The following is a 22154-nucleotide window of genomic DNA, read 5'->3' on the forward strand; positions in this document are numbered from 1 at the left end:
ATCAGAGGTTTGGATCTTGGCTGGGTTTTCAATGGTTTGAACTGAACTGGAGTCTTGTGTGGCTGCAAAGGCTGCGAGAGCACTGAAAACGAATCCATGGACACTGAGTAAATCTGAGGGGACTCTCTTTGTTTGACTATAAGGGGCACCGGGCAATGCTAATGGCAAAGGTAAAGATTCCATTATTGTCATGTAATACTACATTTAGACAGTAACATACATGAAATTCTTTAACATTTGTCTACCTTAAGGCAGACAGAGAGTTGCCACTTTGTCCAGCGCCTCTCTCAGAAACTTACACCACCAGATTTCCTAGAGGTTGTCTCCCCTCCAAGTACTGACCAGTCCTGTGCCTGCTTCGCCTCTGAGATCAGACAATCCCAGGTGGGTTCAGGTGCTGTATTAGTTGCTGGCAAATATTTGTCTGCCTTATGGCACAAAAGGCAATTTCTTGTAATATTACATTTCTGTTTTATTACATGACAATAAATAGTATCTGATCTGAACTGATCTGATCAAATAAACACGCACGAGTAATGATGGTGGGGGAATCCACCCAATTTTGAAAATAGAGTTCCATTTATTTCAATCAAGGTAAATTTCAATTTCACTTTTAGCATGAGCAAGAAGGATGAAATTATTTATCTTTATATAATTATCTTTACATAAACTTCATATAATTTTCAAAATGGTGGCACAGTTGGCGTAGCAGTTAACACAGCGCCTTTACAGCGCCAACAATGGGAACCTGGGTTTGAATCCCACACATTCTGTAAGAAGTTGGTACATTCTCACCATGTCTGCATGGATTTTCCCCTCCCATCGTTCAAAAATCACTGGGGGTTGTAGGTTAATTGGACTCGTGGGCCGAAATGCCCTGTTACTGTGTTGCTATATCTAATTTTTTTTTTTTTTAAATACATTGGAAGTAACAGTGCCCAAAGTGGACAGAAATTATCAAGTTATCATCTCAGGAATCATCTTCAAGCTCGGCATTAACAAAGTCTACATAGTTCAGAGTTACAGGCTGGTGTAACCTCTCCCCACTGCATTCACAAATTCCTCATTCCATGAATTCATCATCAAAAGTTAGGTCCTGCATTTATTTCCAAATACCCTTTCACCAGTGATACCTATTTGCCAGTAAAGGTCTCCAATGAAGAAAGTGAACAAAGAAAACATCTGACCTAATTCCTTCTATATAGTGAACTGCAAGTTGGACATTTCAAAATCTCAATTTTTCATGTTACATTTTTTCCCCCCTCGTTTTCATCAAAATCTTTGATTCTCCCTTATTTGTACCAAACTTTGACATTCAATTCCACCCCCACCCCCGTAATTCATCCACCTTCTCAGCCCCATTGCTTAAGGGAATGAAGAGCTGATTCTCCCTTTTATCAAGTTCCCATGGTAAAAAAAAAATAAAATTTGTTTCCTGTGAAAATGAAACACAAATGGGAAAACACCAAGAGAAATTTGTTTCAAGTGTGTCACAAAATAACTTGGACAGTGAGAAGGGTTCTTCTGTGAACATTCCAACAGACTCTCTCTTGCATTTACTTCAAAGAGTTGGGGAATAGAGCATAATTTACAGAGCATAGGATAACAATGAAAAGGAAGATCAATTAGCACCAAGTAAGGTCAGCATGAGAACACTGATTTGGGGCTCATTCGGAAGCCTGATGGCTGCAAGGAAGAAACTGTCTTTAAGCCTGTCGCCACATGCTTTCACACAAGCCTTCCCCCAATGGGAGGAGGAAAAGGAGAGCGAGTCCAGGGTGTGATGGGCCCTTCAACATATTGGCTGCCTTTCTTAGACAGCATTAGATATAGATGAAGTCCGTGGAGGGGAGGGAAGTTTGCATTATATTTTGAGATGCATTCCCTACCTTCTGTAACTTCTTCCAATCTTGAGCAGAGTAGTTCCTATAACACGTTGTGATGCATCCAGCAAGTATGGTTTCAATGGTGCACCTGCAGAAGTTCCTGAAGGACACGGGAGATATCCTGAACTTCCTTAATCTTTGAAGAAAGTAGAGGCACTGGTTTGCTTTCTTGGTCACCGCATTGACGTGCTTGTCCCAGGTCAGGTCACTGGAGATGTTTATTCCTAAAACTTGAAGCCATTTACCTGTTTGACCTTAGCACCATTAATGTGGTCAGGGGTGTGGCCTCTGCCTCTTGTCCTGATGCCAGTGATCATCATCTTCTTCTTCATCTTAATGATGCTGAGACAGAGGCTGTGATCTTGGCATCACGCCACTAGCCTGTCAGTCTCATCCTTGTTTAATACCCAGCTCACTACCAAGTAGTCCTCAACTGCTCTGGGAAATTCAGCCCACTCGAATGTCGCTTTTGCTTCCAGAATCGGTCCTTTTGCACGCAAATTTAATGGAAGGATGAGATGCAAAAAATAAAAGTATATTGTGTAACATGACTAGATTTTTTTTTTAAAATGAGCATCAAGCACTCTCAAACAACAGGGTCGAGAAACCTACGACACCCCACATTCTGCGAGGTGGTATTAGTTTATCTCTCTCAGCCTAAGCTCTGAAAATGACAAATTGCACTTTTCATAGTATGATTAAAGTTCAGAAAGAGGCTTTCTGGCTCATCATACCAGTCCCAAATCTCTAGTGGATCCACCTAATTAGATCCACTGTACTGCTCTTTCACCTCAGTCTTTGTAATTTCCCCCCTTCAAGTATTTATTCAAAAGGAAAAAGTGTGTATCATGGTTAATGTGATTTATGGTGTGAAAAATAAAAAATTGAAAAAAAAAAGTATTTATTCAATTCCCTTCTGGGAGTTATTTTTGAATGTTTGCTCCTACGTTTCAGAACTAGTACATGTCAATTCACGCCATAATAAAAATGCTCAGAAGTACTCTTCATGGTCCTCTCGATCCTTTTCTTCCATCTCAGATCCAGTTGTTCTGGTTCCTTACAACCCTTCTGCTGGTGGTCTTTCTCAAAACCAGTCACAATTTTGGACACATCACTCAAACAACCAATCAATCCAAAGTTCACCGGGCTCTTCACTGTGTGGTAACTTCATTCTTTACAATAGGGAAGAGATTTTTTATATCTCCTGGTCAATATCTATCACGCGACCAAGTCTGAACCACTGCCCATTTCCAACTTATCAAATCTTTCCTTTAGACGGCTGCAATATATTACAATAAAGTGTCCTGATTTCTTTATATAAAAAAAAATTTACGAAAAGTAGGTGCATTGAAATTTTCCACAATCGTTGTGTGTCATTCTACAGGATGGTTGTAAATGTTTTCACATAATTACAAATTATTTTAAAAAGAGTTGGAAAGCCATATTAATGATAGGTTCACTTTGGTTAATTTCTAACACACAATTTCTCACTCCAAGGGGAGATAGAGAAGTTTAATGAAGACTAAATGTTTTATTCAAATCTATACACAGAACTCATACTGAATGATTATATCAATTTTGCTCCTGCTGGAACACGATTAGACTTGCAAATTCTTGAACGTACAGTATCAAATTTGCAATTTGGAGCTCAACAGCAAACGAGACCTATTAATTGTCTGCAATCTTTAAATATGCACTTTTTTTGGAAGTCGATGATAATTAACAGCTAGGTTGCCCTGTAATCACTGTTTTAGTCTAATGCAAGACTTCATGCAAATTACTTAGAGACAGGGATTTCATTTGTTTTCTCACTGGAGTTACTTTCACATCATATTCTCTTTTATTAAAGCCTCCAGTACTTTAAAAATGTACCAGGCTGCAATTAATACACAGTATATTGGCATGCACAAACCACTGATGACTTGATGCTAATTATGCAGTTGTGTACAAGCATTCAAAGTATGAATGAACAGAAGAATTATAGATTTACTTTGTTTTTTTTAAAATAAAAAACGAACATTCAAAATGAGTTTAATTAAATAATATTAATTGCAGCAAATAGTGGCCTTGACGGCAACTCCCATTACTACTTGCAAACTTTGCTGAGTTTGGGGGCAACTGAATGGTCAGTGACCAAAGTTGAGTCGCTGACAGCATTTAAAGGGTCAAGATGTACACATGAATCGCTTAGACAGAGAGGACTACGGATTAAGTGCTGGGTGATAGGTTAATAAGGAAAATAAGAGTTTGTGTGGCCGAATTAGGGTGAATGGCTGTATGATTCGATGAACTTACCCTTCCAATCCCAGGCCCTTCTCGTCTTTTGAACAGGGATCAGTATAAACCACCCTTTGTTGACAGGCTTCAACTCCAGAGATATGGGCCTTTCAGTGTCAAGAGGGCAGATTAAGCATTAGTTAAAGGCCTGAATGGGGAAATCCGTGATCATCCCTAACCCATCAAAGATGCACAATGGCCCAGGAGGCCAGAGGAAGTGCATATGCCCTTTAATAGTAATCCGGACCCATCTAAGAAGCCTTGGATCTTCATGCCCATTGGCCCATTGGGTGTAGAAATTCTTTCAACTCAGTTATCGTGGATTGATCTCAGCACGGTTGAATTTTCCTCCCAAGCTGACAGTGTATCTGGCAAGATGTGGCGAAAGCTGTAAAACATCTCTCATGCTGCAACAGTGAGCCCCCATCATACCCCAACAAGGCTTTAGACTCCTCAGCCAATGGAAATTTCAATTCTGGAACAACCCTGTCAAGCCCTGTTAGTATGTTGTATTTTTCAACAAGATTACCTTTCATTCTTCCAAACTGGAGAATTTAAGAACTTTTTGCCTCATCTCTCTTCTTAAAACAAATCCCTCTATCCCAGGGATTAATCCAGTGAATCTTTGTTGCACTCCATCTAATTAACATTATTATCATCTGACTCCACAAAAACAACCTGATGAAACGGTGTTCTCCTATCCTCAGTGCAATACATGCAGACACACAACCAGACATGACAATACATTAAGACAACAATACCTAAGCAGGACAAGTGTTCACATATACAACTAAATAAATGTTACTTCATAAATATGAGTCTCCGATGGTTAGTGTGAGCAGTTCCTTTGGTCGTTCAGCCTTCTCACTGCCCATGGGAAGAAGCCATTTCTCAGCCTGGTGCTACTGCCTCTGATCCTCCTGTATCTCTTTCCCGATGGGAGCAGCTGAAAGATTTTGTGTGCCCTCTTCAGACGATGATCCTGGTAGATCCCATCAATGGCGAGGATGGAGACTTCAGTGTGCCTCTCTGCTACTCGAGATCCTGTGAATTGGCCTCCAATCCATTCCACTGGAGCCACCATACTACGCTGAGATGCAGCCAGTGAGGACACTCTCAATGGAGCTCCTGTAGAAGGTTGACTTGATGGCAGATGGTAGCCTGGCCCACTTCAGTCTTCTCAGGAAGTGCAGTCGCTGTTGTGTCTCCCTGACAAGTGAGGAGATGTTATGTGTCCACAATAGGTCACTAGTTAAGTGGACTCCAAGGAATTTGGCACTATCCACTCTCTCCACTACAGAGTTATTGACGTGGAGGGTAGTTGTTCAAGGTCCTCCTGAAGTCCACGATCATCTCCTTCGTCTTGTCCACATTGAGACTCAGGTTGTTGCTCTCGCACCATATCATGAGATTTTACACCTCTTTGCAGTGCGACTCATCATACTGCCGATGAGGCCGACTACTGCTGTATCACCTACAAGTTTGATGACACTGTTAGAGCTGGATCTAGCGATGAAAGTCGTGGGTCAGTAGCGTGAACAAGAGCTGGCTGCGCACACAAATCTGAGGTGCACCAGTGCTCGGTGTGATGGTACTCGACGTTCTGCTACAGACCCGGACAGACAGTGATCTTTCTGTTCAGAATATCAGGTACACAACCTAACGGAACCTATCAGATGTAGAGTACATCCTCCATGGGCTGGAAGATCAGGCCTGTGCACAATTTTACGGCTGTGGCTCACCATGGCAGTAGGGCATCTTTACTTTTCAAATTCAAGTTGTTACATTATTCAAAAAAGCTGTGATAGAGGTTGTTCTGCAAGCAGACCAGTACATATTTCATACAGAGTACAACAAGTAAGACACAGTCCAAAGGTGCAGTGTTACAGGGAGAGATCCATTGGTATAGAGCAAAGGCAACAATGGAGTTCATTCAGGAGTTTGTTAACAGCAGGAAAGAAGCTGTCCTTGACTCTAGCGGCAAGTGATCTCACACTTGTGAATCTTCTTCCTGACAGCAGATGGGCTGAAGTGTGGCCGGGATGAGTCTTTTAAATATGCTGCCTGCTTTTCTGAAGCAACAGGAGTTATCGATGGAGTTGATGGAGGGGAACAGAGGGGTACGTGTGATGGTCTGAGTAGAAGTTGTAAAGGGATGCTGGTAACATGCCCAATTTTCTTTGGCTTCTCAGGAAGTGGAAGCACTGTTGCACTTTCTGAGCGTGGGTGGAGCAGAACAAGTCACTGGAGATATTTATCCCTGTCTGCTGTCTTCAGCTCAGATGTGGACTGAATGGGGAGTGTGCTTCCCTATAAATGCTTTAAGGCAGTAATCATCAATGGACCAATAGCACTCCTAACTGCTTGTAGTACTTCCATATTAACTTTTGGGGAAGAAGAACCTAGAGCCCATTGAACATGTACAGCTTCCAATTTATTGATGTTTTAAAAAACACTTGTATTTCTATCATTTTCATCCAAAACGTCAAATCTCACACTTTTTTCATATTGAGTTCAATTTGCCCTGTCCCAGCCATTCACTTAGCCTGCCTGGATTCCCTTGATGCCCCTCTACATCCCTTCAGGTTAGATTCAGGTGAACATCATCAGCCTGGCTGTCGTACCCAATACCTGCCTAGTTTTAATCACACAATTTGGTGCATGTTGCCCCAGAAGGCACCCCTAATCCAACTATTAAAAAAATGGCAGTACTGCCAGAACTGATGTAGTGGCAGCACTGCACTGGTGTGGACCTGCAGAGAGCGGGAAGCAAAATCTCAGTGATACCCCATGGAGTCGACTCTGTACAGGCTTTAAGCAGCCCGTCAAGGGAGCCAGTGGTGACTTGTGACCGCAGGGTCTGGGCCCAAGATGACGATGCCCATGATTGGCAGCTGCCATTCTGGGGAAGAGATGACCCATAGGATACTGACCACACTAACGAACCAGTGAGGGGCTCTGTGGCTGAAGGGCACGTGGCGTCTCAACGCAAGGAACTCACGTTGGCTGTGGGCGACCGTGGTCAAGGGCCGCACACCAGGCTGTGGACTGCTGGAGACGGACCCGAGGCTGGCCGGGGAGTACCAGGTCTGGAAACTGGGATGCGAGAGGATTCTGCATCTGGAGCTCGGGTTGCTGAAGTTTTGGACTGAAGGCTGCAGAGGCTGCGGGAGCGCTGGAGGCAAAGCCATGGACACTCAGTGACTCTTTTGCTTCTCTTTCTCTGGCTGTAAGGGGCACTGGGAATTTTTTGATGACAGTAAATTTTTGTCTTACAGCAGACTAAAGGAAATTTTGTGTAATATCACATTTTCTGTTTTATTACATGGCAATAAAATAATCTTGAAGCTTGAACATCCCTCTTTCACCCCTTAAAGTTTAGGGCCAAAACTTTCCAAGGTTAAGCTTTAATACATTACTTTTCAGTAGGGCAAAAATAAAACAAAATTACATCAAAATCATTGCACAGAGGGCAGCGTACAAGTACACTAATAGTAAATGTGGCAAAACAAGCTTTGAAGTGAAGAAACTCCAGTGATTTCAAATTCTATCAATGTTTGGTCTAACAGTGGAAGGGGTGACCAACAAGGACTCCTGTTGATCTGCATTTTCAAGTGATAAACAAGGCACTGTAATCTTGTGCACTCTGCTATTATTGTAAATTATCTGCACTACATTTATGCAGCCTGAACCTTTGAGGATTACAACACACCTTTTGTTCTCAGCAGTAACTCTGAACTCTTGATTGAACACAGGTGCTCCCAATCAAGTAATCATCCCAGCGCCTTCACTATCCTGGGAATGTGTCATGGAACAGTGCAGAAGGAAGTTTACTCTATATTTAACCTGTTGTGTTTTTGGGGGGGGGGGCGGCACTGTTCTCAGTGCAGAAGGCAATAAATGTCAGCTGTGGCCCAGCTTGTGGGTCCCTGATTCAGAAGGTTGTGGGTTTAAATTCCACCCCAGAAACCTAGGCAGGGCACCACCAGGGTTGCAGGCTCCAACCAGGGCAAGGAGCTGCTTAAGGTGGTGAATGGGAGAATACTGCCCCACTGAGGAGAAGCCTGAGAGAAGACCACAGGAGCCAACCAGCGAGGGGCTTAGAGACCAAAGGACACACACCAGGCTGCAGGAGTCAGGCTTGTGCGAACCAGGTCTTGGGATCAGGATTTGTGAGGGTACAAAGGGCGAGCAGAGCTCCCTCAGGTGTTAGCAGCTTCCAAATCTAATGGCAGATTGGATACAAGACTGGAATGGACAGGGGGCTGTGTGGCTGCAGAGGTTACAGGAGAGCAGGAGGCAAATCCAAAGGCACTGGTTGTCTCTTTTTCTTCTCTCATTGATGGGGGTTGTCAGGCTAAAGGTGCTTCTTTCTGTGACTTTACAGCAAACGAAAATAAACACATTAGGAATCCAAACCTGATTTGCTTCAGAAATCTGGCTAAGACTCTAATGCAGCAATGAGAAAATTCTGCATTGTCTTTCAGATATGGCTACTTATGAATGAAATGGTAAATCGTTTCATCTGAACAAAATATCCCATTGGGATTACTTTGAAGAGAAAATGTCCAGGCCAATACTTAATCCTCAAGGAGCAACGCAGAAGGCTATGGACTGAGTCACGCTGTACAAAACTGCTGAGCAAACAAACCACTAAAACCTCCTACAATATCACTGTGACCACATTTCCAAAAGAGCGGCGATCTCCCAGTGGCGATCTCTTTCAATTCCCATAACGAAATGTCTGCCATTGGTCTCGTGCACTCAGATCACCCGCAAACTGGAGGATCAACGTCTCATATTTCTGCTTGGGTACCCTCCAACCAGATGGTATTTGCATTAACTTCTGTTTTTTGGTTAAGCCTCCCCTCACCAGCACTGCTCCCACAGCCACCCGGTCTTTCCCCTTCCCCTATCTCTCTGTCTCCTTTGTTTCAGCTCTACATTTGCAGAACCACCCCTTCTCCCATTTAGTTATCACCTCTCCTCCTATCTATGTCCAATTGTGGCCTTTTGACTGTTGGGCTATCCTCTTATACCTGCCCTTTCTTTCCTCTTTCCCCAGCCGCCTTACTGAACTGCCTGCCATCTTTATGCTCATACCTTGAAGAAAGGTTCAGGCCATTTTTACTCTTATGGATGCTGTGAGACCTGCTGAGTTCCTCTGGCATTTTTGTGTTTTCACTACATCCAAAAATCAGTAATTGGCTGTAAAATGCTTCGGAACATTCATCAAATGAAATGTTTTCTATTTTTACTATAGGATGTAGGTTCCAGAAAAGTTACATGAACAAATTAGGTCATTCTCTCAATGTCAGTAAGACAAAAAAGTGGACCTTTAGCCCCTTTTATATTGCAAAGCTGCAGTATTCCTATAGACATTACCCATCTCAGGAAGCCAGCAGGTGTGTTCACACAGAACTGAAGAAGCCAACTCCGTGAGTCTAATACACTCCACCACTGAGACATCCTATCTAGGTGATTCGAAGACGGGCAAGTCTAGCCCCCCCCCCCCTCCACCAATCCACCTTGCGATTATTTCACATTGCACTTGAAAGGTGGATAAAACCTGGCTTTCAAGCTCTGTGTAAAAGGGGCTATAGACTATGGGGTTGGGGGGGGGGGGGAAATGTGGGGTAATAGAGCCCATACCCCTGTACACATCAATGGTACTGCAGTGGAGACAGTAGATAGGTTCAGTAGATGCTGATTAAGAGTAAACATTTCCAGTGATCCAACCTGGACTAACCATGTCAAAGCAATGGTCAAGAAAGCAAACCAAATCTCTGCTTTCTTAGAAGGCTTAGGAAGTTTGGCATGTCCTATGTATCTTCAGGTGCATCACTGAGGGTTTCCTTGCTGGATGCATCACAGAGCAGTATGGGAGCTGCTCTGCCCAAGTTCAAAAGAATCTGCAGAAAGTAGCAAATGCAGATCAGAACATGATAATAACTCCTTCCCCTCCACCAACAGCCTGGAAAAGGCAGCCAACCTACTGAAGGACCCATCCTGGCCACATCTTCTTTCTGTCAAGAAGTTTCAGAATAAATTTTTTCCTTTTACTGTGGATAATCAGTTTTTTAAAGTTTGGAACCAAATGGGAATTTTAAAAATTGAAGATTGTTTTGAAGCAGGAAAATATTTGTCTTTTAATCGTACGAAAGACAAGTTTCAAATCCTTTCAAATACCTTTTTTTGGTTACTATCAGGTTAAAAACAATTATCAGAAAAACTGGGTTATAATTTAAAATTATTTAGACAATCCTCTTTAGAATTATTACTTACTAAAGACGACTCAAAAAAAATTATTTTTGAGATGTATAAGCTGTTACAAAATAAAATGCCTAAACCAGATGTTCATAAATCAAGAATGAAATGGGAATTGGATTTAAATAGAAAGATTGATGAAAATGTTTGGTGAAATTTGTGTAAAGACAATATGACTAAGGTAATAAATGTACGTTATCGGTTAGTGCAATATAACTTCTTATACCAAATGTATTTGACTCCACATAAATTGAAAAATTTTCAACTTAGTTCTTCAGATTTATGTTTTAGGTGTGATCATGAAGTAGGTACTTTTTTCTCCATTTGACGTGGACCTGTCCTAAGGTTAAAAATTTTTGGTTGCAAATTAAATCCTTTTTGGAACGAATATTAAAAGTGAATTTGCCTTTTGATCCATTGTTGTTTTTATTAGGAGATATTAAGTCAATAGCTTTAAGGTTGATTGACTATGTATCAAACTGAATTTTTGTGTTCGTCTCTGGCCGTTTTGAAGAAGTATTTAACTATTACATGGAAATCTGACTCGATTTTAGGTATGAAAAGATGCCATAATGAAATGAAAGCTTGTATTCCTTTAGAAAAGGTAACATATAATTTAAGAGATAAATATTTTTTCATTACTAAAGTTTGGAGCCTTTATTTGAAAATTATTGGTGTTAAGATTTGATCTCTCGGTCCGCTCCAATAGGTGCCACTGTTCTTGCAGCCAAAAAGTTTAAATGTGATTGTATTAGATGATAATCTCCTTTTTCTTTCTTTGTGGGTGGGGAAGGGAGGAGGGAGGGTATTAGTAGGGTAGTTGGGGTGTGTTTTTTTTTAATATAAATAACTCATCACACTATGTCTGTATCAATATATAGTAATTAATGTTATGTTATGGGATTTTAAATAAAATATTAAATAAAGTTTCATGCATGCACCAATCAGCTTAAAGAAAGTTCTTCCCTGCAGCCATCAGGCTCAAGCAAGCTCTACAATGGTGATATCAAGCTGCCCTTGTTGTGCACTATTTGATCTCTTCACTGCAACAGTAGATACTGCCTTTGTGCTCTTACTTTGCACAACTTACACATGCTAGAGTTGATTTACTAAACCGCTCACAGAAGATCCCTTCATACCGCAAGGTATAATGCGACAATGAACTTGAACTAGAAGGTGATACTTTAGAAGGTGAAAAGAAGCATGGCAAGGTGGAGGCCTCTGGAACGATTGTTAATGGGGAAGCCATTGGTGGAGTTAGAGAATACAACAGCAGAGATTTAACAACATCATTTAACTCCATCCTCACCCCACTTCCATCCACATGCAACCAAAAGTTATCACTGGGATGGTAAACAATAGAAGGAACTCCAGCCCATCTTTCCCTCTCTTACCTTCCTTTTGTCACCTTGCCTGCAATCAGTTGTGTCAATAGTGCCCAAAGTTTGCATCCACTACTCCCCCATAGGGATCATTTGTGCAAAGTACCAGTGGCCACATGATAATACATTTTATACCTGAAATATTAACAAAGATCATCACAATTCCAGTGCTAGAAATGGACTACAACAGTTTCATTATGGATATCAATATTGAAGTGTTATGGTCAGGATCCAACACTTGACAATGTCCAAGTATAGGAAAAGAATGGCAGATTCCATGCCCTGTTCACATAATAAGGGAGCCCCTTCTAGGCCACAATTAAAGTTGACATTTTTGGCATATGTCCAAACCTTCAGAAAGGTCAGCATTTCTCATTTCATTTAGAAAATGTACTGATAAAGATGCAATGTCCTCCAGGCCATTTGTATCCTAGTTAAAACACAAAATTACAAAACTCTCCTTTTTCACATTGTAATAGCATCAGATATGTAATTACGGTTGGATTTCAAAAATAGCTCATAAAAACTATATTCAAAAATCAGCAAATTTCACCAGGATTGATTTCAATTTGGTGGATTTAGAAATGTAAATATTATATTTTACTTATATTACTACGGGCTCCCAGCTCATTTTCATTTGAGTGGGACTGTCACTTTAAGAGAACAAATCGAGCTGCGAAACCTGCAAGCTTTGGAGACTGACTGAGCTGACAGGCGTGTACTCAAATTCACTACTTCTGAAGAGAGAGAAAGAGGCCCTGGAAAACACAGGTGCAGAGACCATGTGACCAACATGTTACAGAAACAGTACTCAGTTTGATTTTATGGAGGCAGCACTTGGAGAAGCATCTTTTTGAAGGGATACTGTGTTGAAGTGGCCTTGTGTGGTCTGTATAAAGAGAATGAATGTAGCCCACCATAGCCAAAGGAAAAGTGACTTTTGAAGGGGGAATTAGTGTACTACACCGTGACCAAAAGATCACTATTTTGGCTGTCCCACGTAAAGGTTCTGGAAGATTTGTGAAAATCACTTGCTTACGTCCCCTATACAAAGAAAAGGGGAGTTTTCATTGCGTCTCGTCTAATAAGGAGATTTCTTTGGAAGCATGAGCTTGCAACAGTCTATCACCCTGGTCACCTACTCTGTGTTTACTTCTTTGATCAATTGCGTGTCAACACTGGATTTTCAGAGACTGAACTTAGAACTAACGTTACAGAATTGAACCTGAGCTGTCATGGCTTGGGGTATTTCCACACACACACACACACACACACACACACACACACACACACACACACACACACACACACACACACACACACACACACACACACACACACACACACACACACACACACACACACACACACACACACACACACACACGTATATTTGCGCATAGTTGGGGGTTAAGTTAGATGAGATGTTATATTATTAGTAATTAATAATTACTAATAATATTATATTATTAGATTATATATAAATATATATTTAAAAGAGATAGATTGTGGGGTTTAGTGTAGAGAGAGAGAGAGGCAAGTCAGTTCTGCAGTAGCTTTCAAGGCTGCAACATGACAGGATTGTTGAAAACTCCATTTTGAAGACAGGTTGTGAATTCGGAGTTCAGCCTGTTCAAAACCCATGTAGTCCTTACAAGAAGAAGTGGCTGGCTAGAATAAGAGAAATGAGAGGAACTCTGTGGTGACCTGGAAGAAGAGGTTATAATTTGGAAAACCCATGATGGGGCAAGTTTCTTCAGCAAGACAATGAAGTGACTGATCAGAGGTGATCAGTTTGTGGGTGTCCAATGAGCAACAAATGTCTCTCTGAAACCATCAAGAATCTTTCTGAGTGGTAACCATTTACTTTTAAGCACCAGAGCCTGGTGAGAATTCATAAATGTTAAATTCTGTGCACATTGCCTGATATCGGTCAACTTGGAGAAGTGAGAAGTGGGACTATTAAAGCAAAGAACTTTCCTGAACATATACACATTACACACACATACACTTAGAATTAGAAGGGGGTTAAGTTGATAGTAATAGTTAAAGTTTGATACTGTTTTTATGTTTAAAGAAAATTAAAAGAAACTTTTGTTTAAGTGACCATCTGTCTTGGTGAATTTCTATTGCTGCTAGGCTTGTTACATAATAAAAATATTATTTTAAATATAAAGCTGTCCTGGCTAATCTCTATTACTGCTGTCAGAGTACATTACATAATATATACATGTTAGAATGTCTAAATTTACTTGTACAATGAAAATTAAAGTTGGATTACAAACATGATGGGGGATTGCCAGAGTGAGTGAGGAGGGGATGCACAGTATTATGAGAGACAGAGTGGATGGGATTAGGCGGGGGCCAGTAGGGGATTGGTGAACTAGGAAGGGGTGAAGAATGATGAACAGCAGGGGAGGCAGAGGCAATTGGTTGGCAGATGCCAAACAAAGAGGGAGGTGAGAGAAAAAGGGAGGTTGGAGGAAGACAAGTCATAGAGACGGGATTGGAAACTAGAGGGGATGAGTGGAGGCTAAGGGTGCTGGAATTTGATGTGGAGAAAGTGATAATGGAAGCCATTAGGGAGAGGTAAAGGAAAATTGGACCACATGGAAATGAAAGGGGTAGAAGAGGAGGATGAGACTTGAAAGAAGAAGGAGTATATTGGAAATGGGACAAAAATACCAGATGAAGGAACAAAAGTAACTGGGAAGAAGAGGGCAAACACCTTGCTTGAAATTGGAAAATTTTACATTCATACCATTGTGCTGCAGGCAGCCCAGGTGAAATGCAAGATTTTGTTCTTTTAGTCTACAATGGGCCTCATGCTGACAGGGAAGTAGGCCCATGTCAGTGTGGGAGATGAATGGGTCTCTGCGGGAATGGGAAGGCCATTAAAATGATGGCTACTGCAGACAAAGCGCAGAAGCTCCATAGTCTCCAAGTCTGTGCTTTGTGTCTCTGATGTAGAGGCCATATCAGGAGCACCGAATGCAGTAGATGAGGTGGGAGGTGCATGTAAAACTTTACCTCACCTGGAAGGCCTGTTTATTCCCTGGAATGGTGGTGAGGGTGGAAGAAAGTACCAGACCTCCCAGTGAGTTGGGTAAGGTAGCATGAGCAGGCAAAGGTCAGAGAGGGAGCGATTCTGCAGGATCAAAGGGGTGGGATGGAGAATGGTTGGTGATGGGATCTAGTTGCAGGGTTAAAAATCGGTCTCTTCCTACCCTTAGTTTCATATGCATACATTTCCATCACTGTACATGATTACATTTAATTTTATTTGCACTATTCCCACCACTGTGGCACTTTATCATTACTCCCCCTCTTATTTGATGGGCGTACACTCAGTCTCAGCACCTCAATGCCCAGTGACACAAGGACTCCAGAGTGTGGTCCTTCTCCACACCACCCTTACATTGGCTGCAACAAGCCCCAGTGCATCCCTCAGCATGTATTCCTGCAGCCTGTAATGTGCCAGCTGAAAGCAAACCCGCACCAACATCTCCACGTGCTAAAAGACCAACAAGACCAAAGTGCGTCTTCCACAGAGTTTATGCTCTTCCAGTAGTTCTGGATGTCTGACTCGGTGTTCGGGCCAGGGAACAGTCCGTAGATCAGAGTCCTATCACGCTGCTGCTATGGATGAACCATGACAAGGTCCCTGGCATCCTTCTCTTTGTGAATCTACATTCTTCCACTTATACAGAAAGAATTTGACGGGAGGGCTTCTCTCACCATCAGCCAGGCCAAGTCCTGGTGCACATTTGTGAGTACTGGCGATGAAGTGTTCTGCCAAGTGACCTGGACAGTCTTCTCCATGAACCACCCCAGCATATTCATAGAGTCCTCGACTCTCAGGTCTCATGCTGACCACTGCCCGATGGCCATGTAGTCAATGGTGTTTCTCTGGAAAAAATTTCCACGAAGGCAAAGTCCAGCTGACTGTGACAGCAACGGAGCCAGGCACCTCCTTTGCAACGCCTGGGACAGGTAGAACCTCAGCACATAGTGACACTGATGCCCTCGTACTTTGGTTCCATGCACAGCCTGATGCAGCCACATACATCCATGTTGGGTAGGCCCTTGTCCCCATTGTCTGGTGACTTGCACATGGTGACTCTTCATACTCTTTCCAGCTTGGATTCCCATACGAATCAGAAAACTGTTTTGTGACCACCAGGGTGGAGGTGTGGGGGATGGGCCCCACCTGCACCACTTAAAGCAGTACCAAGAGCACCTCACACCTGATGATCGAGTTCTTCCCTATTACTGAGAGGGAATGCCGCGGCCGCACACCTTATTTCGGGTGTACCTTTGCAATCCGCTCTAATTTTTGTTGCACGCCTTGGTTCTTCTGAACCATATCTCCAGGTAGTCAGATCTGACTGTAAAGGGGAAGGTGGACTAGTCAGTTACCATAGAGCAGTGCCTCGCTCTGAACAGGTTTACCCTGGCAACCACTGCAGACTCAAAATGGCCACAGATGCTGAACAGGCTTAAGACAGCAACATTGTCCAAGTACAGGGAGGCCTTGATCTGTGTGCTTCCACTTCTTGGCAATGTCTCTCCTCTTATGCCCTTGTCCTTCTTAATAGATGTAAAAGGGCTCTAGGCAGCATTCAAATAGAGAGAGCGGGCAACCCTGCCTGACTCAAGAATTGATAGGGAAGATATTGTTTCCCACCCATTGATTTGAACTGCAATATAGATGTCCATCTAGAGCAGTTTAATCCATTTTCACATTTCCTCCCAAAAGCCTATTTTGGAGACAACAACCATTGTGTATGATACTCGGTCAAAAGCCTTCTCCTGGTCTAAGATAACCAGGCAGGTGTCCACCCAACTGACTTGCACATAGGGAGTGGTCAGAGCAGTGCAAGGCTTTCAGAGATTGTTGTGCCCAAAACTGTGTAGGTTTAGTTTGACTGGATCAATTATCTGTCCCGGGCAGACTCAACTCTATTGGTGATGGCTTGAGACAGGATCTTGTAGTCAATGGTTGACAATTATACAAGTTTCCAATTTGTGATATGCTCCTACTCTCCCTTTTGTTTGAACACGAGGGTGATGATGCCCTTCCTCATGGCATCTGACATGCTACCCACCATGAGCATACTGTTGTTTACTTCCAGCAGGTCCGGACCCACCTAGTTCCAGCTGTCACTTCCAGGAGTTTTACTTGACCGAAGGAAACAACTCCCCCCAGCGTAATTGGCTGATTCAGACTCTCCCATTTGTTGTAATTCAAGACTTCCGTGATAGAATACAAGAAGTTTCACGAGGCCATTGTGTCTTTCGCCTCAAGTTTCATACACTTTGGCATAAAAGTATCTGCTTATCCTCTCTACACTCATCTGCAAAGGTGGGATTGAGCCGTCCTCCTCCTTACGGCAGTTTTATCCTTCTTCACTCTGCAGACTCTGGATCAGGAGGGGATTTTGGAGAACTCAGATGTAAAGGCTCTTAATATCTTGGAGTTCCTTTCTCATGTCCAACCCTCTCGAGTGCTGGAGGAGGAGTTGCTGAGGGTCAGCCTGGAATTCACTCAGTATTGTCTTCCGAACGCCCTTGAGGATAAAGAAGCTCTTTATATTCTCCTTGGTCGCTTCCCACCAGTTCACTGGGGAGTCAAAAATGAAGGATAATGTGCTGAATGTCAAGGCTGGTGGGGTGAAAAGTGAGAACAAGGGGAACCCACTCCCTTTTGCTTGGGAGGGGGGGTGGTTAGGGTTAGAGAGTACAACTCTGACAAACAGGGGAATGTACGCAACGTTCTGTTAACCATAATGTAGGGGATGCTGTGTTCCCTACAAAAGGAGGATACTTCAAATGTTCTGGAATGGAGGCCTTAACCTGGAGAGCAGACGCAGTGGAGGTGGAGAAACAGAGAAAACGGTGGCAACCTTAAAGGAGGCAGGGTGGGAGATGCTGTCTGTTTGGATGTGGGAGTCAGTAGTGAATGGAAATAGATGCTGTAGATCAGCTTTCTTTTTAAAATATTTTTATTGAAACAAAAAAAGAGTTCAATTCAATAAGGTAGTATGGACAGTTACATAAACTCAAGATATTCTGTATATCACTAATATACATAAATTGTAAATCATATCCATAATTCATTCTTTTTTTTTAGAGAAAAACTAACTATAGGTCATCTCCAATTTGAGGTGGAGGTTAAGAGCACAGTTTATGAAGTTCATGGGGAGCAGGAAGCAGTGCCAATTCAATCATCGATACAACATTGGAAGTGTTGGGGGTGATACAAGAATAGGTTTGGAACAAGTACTATGCCATTTAACCTACAGAAAGGCCTGCATAGCTGGGACACCTGCAAGTGCCCACAGCTACAATCATCAATTTGTAGGAAACAAGAGGTATCAAAAGTTATTCATGGAGAGAACATGTTCTACCACACAAATGAGACTGGTGGAGGAAGGGAACTTTTTGAATCACTGTTCCAGGAAGAAGCAAAGGGCCAAGAGTCAAACTACAAAAAGAAATAGGTTCAGTAGGGGAAGAGCAGTCGGAAAAAAAATGGACCAACCAGGTCATCCTTGTTTGTGGATTTTGGGTGAGAAACAGAAGTGGGAAGTGTTGGGTGGAAGTGCTCTCAGTTTGACAGAGATCTTCTGATCCAAAGAGATCTGGGACAGTGCAGAAGCAAACAGCCAGGTTTTCATCAGTGGGGTTGTGGTCCAGGGGTAGATAGGTATCTATCTGCTACCAGGCCTTTGGAAGGTATAGGTCAGTTCACCGGACCACTATAGCACCATCTGCTGGCTTGAAAGCAAGATTGGGTTTGGTGTGAAGATGATGAAGTGCTGCGTGGTTAGAAAGGGTGAGGCAAGAGGAGAAGTCAGTTGACGACACATCAAAAAAAAGGAAAAGGTCAACCAGGGGTAAAAGAAAAAAGGGAGTACAAGCACGCTCATTGGAGAGGCCATAGGTGCAAAGGCAGCAGAAAATAGTGCATAACATCACTCGCAGAATGTGTTGAGGTGCACACACAGGGACACCTGAGTTTTACAAGTCATTTCAAAGTATTTTAAATATGAATTGGATCAGGATTATTAATAGCTTTCAATCAAATTCAAAGTGAATTGCCAACATAAGGAAGACAATAGAAAGGCCGAGATTGAGAGATTTATTGTTTGGTTTGTACAGCTGCTGAAGATGATCCAAGCTTTCTCACTTAATGAGCCCTTTTCTTTATATTAACCTACATACAACTCACATTTTGTTCTCCTTGGGTTTATTTCCTTGGAGATGCATCCAGTGTTTCATTTCAGTTAAATAACTTCTGATAACACTGGAGAACTATCTTTTTTCCAAAAGGTTTGCTTCCTGAAAAAAATTGGGGATTATGATAGACAACTTCAAGCTGAACACAAAGGTAAATTTCAGATTTGCTGCATCATCTAGGATGTTGGAGAAACATTAACTTTTTAATGAATTTAGCATGTTTAATTGCATAATGATGCTGACACACTGCATTAGTTCAACTAACCCAAAAATCTTTTGCCGCTGATTTTTGTTTGTACTCAGCAGTTGATGCCTGTTGTGTCAGTGTCCAACAATAGTCGGCCAGTAATGAGGGATTCCAGTTCCCCTGATACCATTTTTCCATGGTCGCAATATCCAGGTTTGGCACCGACTGCACCAAGATCAGCTGGGAAGAAGTCCAAGTGTGAATGCAGAAAATTAATTTTCAATGATATGTTGCATTTCATGGTTTTGTATGTTTGAAGTAGACTTAAAATATAACAGTTAGATCTAAAAAAAATTGTACGTGACATGGAAAATTTTTAAGATGATTTTCGTGATCAGCAACCCAAAATCCATAAAATACACCCCAAGGTGTTCAGGAAGCAAACTCTTTATTGTTCAGTGTGATCCAAGTTACACACATTACAGAAAATAATGTTCTATGGCTCTATAGGTCAGTGGGTCTAGGCAACAAAAAAAAAAGGTTTGCCACGAACTAGAAGGGCTGAAGAGGCCTGTTTCTGTGCTGTAATGTTCTATGGTTCTAAAGTTTGGACATTTAAAAGGGGACCAATTACAATTGATCCACATTCATTCATTTCCAGGTCTTCTTCCATGACTCTGGCTAATGGAATAAAAAAAGCAATCATCCGATTGTTTCCCCGCACAGGCAAACAGTGAGAGGAAATTGCCAGGTAGAAAAATCTACAGAGTCTGATGAACTTGAACGCAATCCACTGCTCAAATCTTCAATCCCCGTGCTGCCTGTCGGGCTTAGCGACTTCAGCAGTAGCTGCAACTTGCAGAAATTCTCTTATCAAAAATCCATTATAATGAGACTATATTCTTATACAAAAGTTAGTTTGAAATTTTTAAAAAAATAAGAATATTGATGAACAAAGCACAAAAGAGCTATTTTTTTTTTATTTTAAATAACTCAATTATCTCAAAGACCCAAACAGGAAATCCTCATTCAAGTGAATGGTGACTTGGATGGATGCTTATCCAGGATGATGTCATTTGGCTCCCTGTGGTTGAAACACACTCAAATATTGGAGGAACTCAGCTGGTCTTGCAGCATCTATAGGAGATAAAGACCTATTGGTGACATTTCGGGCTTCTTTCAGGCTTAGGCTCAAAATGTCGGCAAAAGATCTTTATTTCCCCTGGACACTGCAAGACCGGCCAAGTTCTTCCAGCAAATCAATGTGCTTCTACTACAATTTGCAGACATTAATGTTTCACTCCTTGTAGTTGAAGCAGAGAGGAGAGCCTAGTAATTCAGAAAAATCCTAATCACCTTTAAGTTTGCTTCAATGCTTTTAATTGTTTGAGGATTCGGTGTTGTAAGAAATGTATCACTGATTAGTTTTGTTTTAAATTTAAATTAAACTGATTTTCAGCTTTTGAAAGTTTCTGAACGTCAGGGGCTTTTGAGTTGATGACATTGAAATTTACAGCACACATATCTACGACATCGTTTGCTGGCTGTCAGAGTTTATTGAATTTGCTTTATTCTGGCCTGCCAGTGATGGTACCAGAATACAGGACTGCTATCATTCCATTTTTGAAGTGGACCTGGGTCCTGTACAACACAAAGCCCAGTTGATGGGGACCACCTTCGTACAGGGCAGCACAATTGGTGTAGCAGTTAGCACAATGCTTTTTCAGCACCTGCAATCAGGACCTGGATTCAAATGCTGCATTATCTCCCCGTGTCTGTGTTTTCCCCAGGGGCTCCAGTCCATCCATCTTTCCCCCCCCCACCCCCCCCATTTGAAACATTCCAGGGGTGGTTAATCGGGTGTAAATTGGGCAGCATGGACTCGAGGGCCAAAGGGCCTGTTACCATGCTGTATGTAGGTTTAAATTAAAGACCTTGATTTGTTCAGATTTAGATTCCTTGATTAATTTAAACCACACACATCATGGTTAATGAGGAATTCCCTCCACCTGTATAGAAGAGCCAAAAGGTATTGATTTAAAAAAAATTATAGATTACTATTATTTGTGGTCATAAAGGGATAGGGACAAAGGAAGCCCATTCAGTCCATTGAATCCACACCACCATTCAATCATGAGCTGATCTATTCTCCTACTCGGCCCCACTTCCCAGCCTTTTCCCCATAGCCTATCAATCTCTACCTTAAAAGATCATTTGCTTGGTACCAGATAGTTCAAATTTGCAGCTAATGCATAGTGAAATCTAGATTTGAAGTACCATGCCTGCCTTCGCAACCCAGTGAGCCAAAGGCCCCATGTTCATACTGAATCACCGTCTAGAAGTAGACAAGGAATGCACACTGATATAAACCATACAACAGTTCACCTCCAAACACAGAGTTTATAAGCAGTTTGAATTTAATGCAATTGCAATGTGTTGCATCCCATTGATATAAATCTACAGTACAGATACAGACCAGCACGCCCAACAGATCCCTGCCTCTTTTCAACCTAGCGGCATATTATTCTTCTCCTTTTCTTTCATATACTTCCCCTTTCCAGCCATCAGTAAACCATTTCTGTTTCAGTAATGAAGCAGAATGAACAGCAGATGCCAAGATCTTGGGTGAAGAAAGAAGCTGGAGGGATTCAATGGATCAGGCAGCATCCATGGAGAGAAATAGTCAATGCTTTGGGTTGACAGCCTTGAACTCAACGGCTTGAAGACTGAATTTTCAGATTAAGGTGACTCCGACCTCTATAGTGCCCCACTGTTCTATCTGCTCCTGTTCTCACTTATTGATTAGTTACAACACCAATGTTGGCAACGAAACTTGGTTCTGGCCAACTATACAGTTAACGCCCCACATCTTGTACACCTCTGAGGTCATCCCTCATCCTCCACTGCTCCAAG

At 42.1% G+C, this 22154-nt stretch overlaps 1 protein-coding gene across 4 annotated transcripts in view; it reads right to left on the reverse strand.

Moving 5' to 3' along the window:
- Positions 1-22154, reverse strand: part of gpd2 (glycerol-3-phosphate dehydrogenase 2 (mitochondrial)) — a 138105-nt gene that overhangs the window by 72041 nt on the left and 43910 nt on the right. The gene's annotated exons all lie outside the window — the stretch shown is intronic.

The sequence above is a fragment of the Narcine bancroftii genome, chromosome 4, assembly GCF_036971445.1.
Source record: "Narcine bancroftii isolate sNarBan1 chromosome 4, sNarBan1.hap1, whole genome shotgun sequence".
Taxonomy (NCBI): Eukaryota; Metazoa; Chordata; class Chondrichthyes; order Torpediniformes; family Narcinidae; genus Narcine; species Narcine bancroftii.